Consider the following 6003-nt stretch of genomic DNA (forward strand, 5'->3'; position numbering starts at 1 on the left):
CATCCATTAATGTTGCCAGCATTAAATCTGATATGGCTAGATTTGCAGCCTTTGATTTTCTCGGCCGCGTTGAAGCCGACATTTCGTTTTTGCAAGAGACCAGGCTGCCAAATTTGGCAGCTGTGCGTAAGGCAAGGAGGGAATGGAGGTCTGGTCCATCTTACTGGTCTCTTGTGGCCGAGCCATATAGCGGAGTGGCGGTACTTTTTACCGCAGCGGTTGAATGCCGACGGGTTATCGAGTTAGAAATAGGGAGGTGCCTGATCCTGGATGTTCTCATGAAGGGACAAAAGCGTCGGCTAATCAACATCTACGGTCCCCAAACCAAGCGGGACCGCAAAGATCTCTTTATGAGGATCAAGCCGTACCTTCTTACCAGTCGGCAGGTGATCTTTGGGGGTGACTTTAACGCAGTCACGAGGACCCGTGACAGGGGAGGCTCCCTAGGCAAGCTGACTTATGATAGCGTCGCACTTAATAGCATAGCTAGCGAAGCTCGCCTGGTGGATGTCCACATCCGGCACACCCCAGGCCACGCGGGTTTCACCTATTATAGAGGCGAGTGCAGGTCTAGAATAGATAGGTTTTATTTGAAGGAGGAAGCCATCTCTTCACCAGTTTCTGTTGTTGAGGTGGAATTCTCCGACCACTGTCTGATTTTGTTTTCCCTGAATGTTGCAGAGACCCTCCGGATGGGTAGAGGCTTATGGAGGCTGAATTCATCACTCCTGGAGGAAGCAGAGATAAGACAGTCCTTTGAGGATTTTCTGCAGAGCCAGGTACCATTACTGGATCTTTGTAGCAGTAAGTCAGAGTGGTGGGAGATGCTCAAGATCAGGGCGGCGAGGTTCTTCCGCCAGCTCTCTAGCCTCAGGAGCCTGAGTAAGTACCGTCTTTATCAGGGCCTGAGGAGGAAACTCGAGCATCTTGTCTCTACTGGAGGTAGCCGCGAGGAGATCTCCAGAGTGAAGTCTTTGCTCAAAGGGTGCCAGTATAATAGGCACGCACCTTTGGTTTTTGAGAGGGACTTCGGGAAGTACCACTCGCCCGACCCTTACAGAAACTGCAAGATGTCAGTGAATCGTAAAGTTGTCACTGGACTGATCGACGGTACGGGATCTCTGAACAGGTCCAGATCAGGGATTCTGGAAGTCATCAGATCCTTCTACTCGCACCTTTTGAGAAAGAGGGATCTAGATCGAGACGTGATGTCGGCTTTCCTGGCTGAAGCTGTTCCTGAGCCAGGGGGTGATATCTCCCTTAATGTTTTGACAGAGGAGATCAGCATAGAGGAAGTTAAACTGGCGATTGATGGGCTTGCGCTCAAAAAATCACCAGGACCGGATGGCTTAACATCCGAGTATTATAAGACCTTCAAGGACCTCTTGAGTCCCCTCTTGACTGAGGTTTTCAATGAGTGTCTTTCCTCGGACACTCTCCCAAAGTCAATGAGGAGGTCGGCTTTGATCCTTCTGTCAAAGGGTAAAGACTCAAGCCGTATTGAGAACTGGCGTCCCACAGCGCTTCTCAATACGGACAGGAAGGTTCTGGCAAAAGTGCTGTTTAATCGGCTGGTCAAGTTTGCACCCCGGCTCCTCTCGGGTGCCCAGCATTGCTCTGTTCCAGGCCGTAGCACCTTTAGTGCTGTTCTAGGTGTCCGGGAGGCAGTGGAGCAGGGTAGGGCTGGTCACTGGGAGGGGTACCTGCTGTCCTTGGATCAGGCCAAAGCGTTTGATCGGGTTAATCACGAGTACCTCTGGTCTGTTCTTCTGAGATATGGCCTGTCAGTGGGGTTTGTCAATTGGCTCAGGACATTGTACGCGGGGGCTGAGACTTTCCCGCTTGTGAACGGTTGGGTCGGCCACCCATTTGAGGTTGGGTCTGGCGTCTGTCAGGACTGTCCTCTGAGCCCCTTGCTGTACGTGTTTGCCATTGATCCTTTCCTTGGGAGGATTGATGGTGGGCCTATGGCGGGGGTCGGGATAGATCGGGCGATACCGGAAGCCACCTTCAGGGTGGCAGCGTACGCTGATGACGTCACCATCTTTGTGTCCTCGAGGGGGGAGGCAGAGTACGTGATGGCAGAGGTGGATCGCTACTCGGAAGCATCCGGGTCCGGCATCAACTGGGATAAGTGCGAAAGTCTCTGGTTAGGAAGGGGAGATCCTACATTTAGTCTCCCGGACACCCTTCCAGTGCCCCAGGACTCGGCTAAAGTTCTTGGCATCGAATTTGGCCGGGGAGATTACCCCATGCAAAATTGGGTGGTCAGGCTCGATGGTGCCACTCAGAAGGTGGCCCAGTGGAAGGGTTGGTCTTTGACCCTTCGGGAAAGGGTTAACCTGATCAAAACATACCTGCTCCCTTTATTCATCTACCTGGGCAGCGTATGCATTTTGCCAGAGCCTCTCTGGACCCGGGTCTACAACCTGTTCTTCCTAATGTTGTGGGGGAACAGGTTGAACCTTATTAGGAGAGATGTCACATACCGCACGAGGAGACTAGGGGCGTTATCTATGGTCAACCCCGTGGTGTTTCTCATAAACACCTTTGTTAAGATCAACATAGGCAACCTCTGGCAAGAGAGGGCTCCTCCGTGGGTATTCTCCTGTTGGGGATGGCTTTGGCCTTTCTTCCAGGAATGGGAGACAGGAGGGCGAGTGAAGGACCTTCGCACGCCGCATGGGCATCTTCCGGCTTACGCTACCGTGGTTCTGAAGGTGATAGGCCGGTGGGGTCTGGGGATGTGGGAGATCAGAACTCTGTCGAGGAAACTCCTCGATAAGAGGGTTCTGTTGACCCATTTCCAGAAGCCCCTGGCGCTCAAGGACTGCCCAAGTCGGGACCTGGAGGAAGGGTTACATTTATTGAATTCTGACAGGATCCCCTTGAAGTTTTGGGACTTGACTTGGCGCTGTTTCCACGGGAGACTGTCTGTAAGGGGCAACTTAAAGAGCAGGCCACTGGTGGATAGGGGGTTGTCCCCGCCAGGAGTGCAGTAACGTGCTGGAAAGCATGGAACATTTCCTGCTTCAGTGTCCCTTTAATACAGAGGTGTACAATCGGGTGGGAGCCTCCATTGGTTGGCACGCCTCTCGTATGCGGAATGGGTCTATGGGGCATTCAGGAACCTTGGTGGCAGGGACCGGTGCACTTTATTCTTAGTCAGCCTAGTGGTCAGGTTTCACATTTGGAATGCACGGTGTCTAGTGTCGACGGAAGAGAAAATCCTCCCCGCGGATGAGGTGAATAGGAACATCCTGGGTGACCTGGTGAAGGTGCGCTCTCTGGATTATGAGAGGTTGGGCACGACTAAAGCCTCTCTATGGAGAGGGTTTGTCTTTCGTTAGGGACAGTTTTCTTATTGTTAGGGTCTTTTTAGGGACAGAATAGGGAGAGGTAGGGACAGTTTTCTCTGAGGGTAAGTTTTTAGGGAAGGAGTAGGGACAGATTAACCATAGGGATAGTATTTCTCTATTTGGTCGGTGCCCGGCTTATCATATCCAGTCCTGGTGGAGGGCTGTGTGTGACACTAGTAGAGTTTTTGTTTTCGGTCAAAGATGAAGTATGTATGGCTGCAGGTAACTGAACCTTAGGCTTTCGGGTATTAATATGTAGTGTTGGTTTGTAGTTATGTAATATGAGATGTTATATGTTTTGTTTATAGGGTTAGGGGTTATAGATAGGTTGGGTGGGGGTTTATTGGGGGGAGGGGGGATATATGCCTTAGCCCTAGCTTGACAGGTCCCGGACAATGAACACTGGGCACGGACTGTTGGTGCGGGCGTGGCCCTCAGGCTGCGGCGGGCAGGGTGTGTGTATGCGGTGCAGCTCGGCTCGTCCTGGACATAGACATTAAGCACGGACTTGGGATGCAGGCGTGGCTCCCAGGCTGCACCATAGGGGTTTTGTGTGTGTGGGGTCTGGTTATATGGTTAGTTTAGGATTATGTAAGGTTTTATTATTTAGGTGGTGGGCATCACAAAAAAGAATAAAAATAAAATTAAATAAAAAATTACAAAAAAAATGGGTATTGGGTTATTATTATTACTTTTGGTATTGTTGTAAGTATTATTATATAATTCATTTGGCATGGATTTTCAGTTATTAGTCAAGTTCTTTCTTTTTTGGGATTTCCGGCTGAATCCTGAGAGTTATGAATATGTTTTCTTACATGTGGGTATATTGGTATATGTAGTATGTAGTGTATATGTATTGGTGAGGATGAGTGAGTGTAGTTTTGGAGTGCAGGTTGGTGTAGTGTGCTGTGTGTATTATTTGGACCAGATGGACCCTTTGCTTTTGTTCCTTTTGTCCTGCAGTAAGGCAAAGTACAGTTAATATAAGTGATAGTTTGCTTTTGTTTTATGTTTATGTCTTATGCCAAGTGAGCGATATTTATGTTCTGTTTATTGTTATGTTTTTCACTTTTATAATAAAAGATCTACAGGATGTAAATCAGGATCAGTACAGGATCAGTAATGTGTGTACACAGTGACTCCACCAGCAGAATAGTGAGTGCAGCTCTGGGGTATAATACAGGATGTAACTCAGGAGCAGTACAGGATAAGTAATGTATGTACACAGTGACTCCACCAGCAGAATAGTGAGTGCAGCTCTGGAGTTCTCCATGGGGAGCGCTGATAACATTCTTTCTGCAGCTGTCCCACTGGAGAATAGAGATGTATTTAGAGAACAGACCACCCACTGTTCTCTAAACACATGCAAATGAAGCTAGTTGTACAGAATGCAAAATGCCCAGCATTTCATGCAGGATTTGCGCGGGCGGTGGTGAACGGAGCCTCCGATGTAGATGTGAGCAGAACCACAAGTAAATCTGTGCCATTTCAAAGTGACTCAGCTGTTTGGGTAGGCATGTGCACATACAGACAAGCTGGACGCACCCTTTAATAGGAAATTCTTCACCATTCAGGCACAATCAATTGCATCTCGGTTGAATGATGAAATACAAAGAGAAGACGTCACAAAAAAAAGTGACAATTTTAGGTTTCAAATTTTTTTATTGAAAAATATTAAAATAAATTACATTTTCCATAACGATATTTACATACAGTGAGCCGGTGCCACACAGGACAGGGGTTCAGGCAGCAAGACATTCAAGACTACAAAGCACAATGGCAGCCAGCGTAGAGCAGATCATAAAACAGATGAGGAAGAGCCTCGAACATTGTACTCCGTCTACGAGGTTCAGGAATTATGGGGAATTCTGAGGGTTTAGAAGCAGCAGATAAGAATTTAGGTCCTCTAAGTTTGAGGAAATAGAATGAACAGAATAGTACAGTCCAGTTTTGAGTTCTCTATTTTACAACCTTCTTATAAAAAAGGTATTGTCCACTTACAAACTATCAATGGCCTATCCTTAGGTTAGGTCATCGATGGATGAGCAGGGGTCCCAGAAGACAGACCCCCTTCAATCAGCTGTGCACTGAGATGATATCTGCAAGAAGTGGATATCTCTGTTCTCACTGCAGTGGCCAAACTTGGTACTGCAGGTAAAGTTCCCATTGAAATGAATTGGAACTTTGAACTGATTTTCACAGGAAGCAGACCGCTCATTTCACTCTGCTGCGGCCGTGCGTGGTATTACAAGCAAAGTTCCCATTCAATTCAATGGGAACTTGACCTGCAGTACCAAGCTTGGCCACTGCAGAGTGAATCGAGCAGTCGACTTCCTGTAAAAATCTGTGCATGAGTGCATTGGCCAAGAGAACAGACATCAGCGGGTATATTTGGTGACAGGATAGGTCATCAATAATAGATTGGTGAAGGGTGTAAGGATAGGCCATTGACAGTATACAAGTGGAAACCTCTTTAAAGGGGGCTCTTCAAAAGTTGTCAAACTTGTACTGATGCAAGCACAGTGCTATAATGAATTACAGGTGGAGAACGGGTCACCACGACTAGAGAATAAATGTACCTTAGCTACTTTAATATTCTCCATATAGAGGACGACTTCCAAGATCAAGTCTTGAGACTAATGGC

The sequence above is a fragment of the Eleutherodactylus coqui genome, chromosome 3 (genome assembly GCF_035609145.1).
Source record: "Eleutherodactylus coqui strain aEleCoq1 chromosome 3, aEleCoq1.hap1, whole genome shotgun sequence".
Taxonomy (NCBI): domain Eukaryota; kingdom Metazoa; phylum Chordata; class Amphibia; order Anura; family Eleutherodactylidae; genus Eleutherodactylus; species Eleutherodactylus coqui.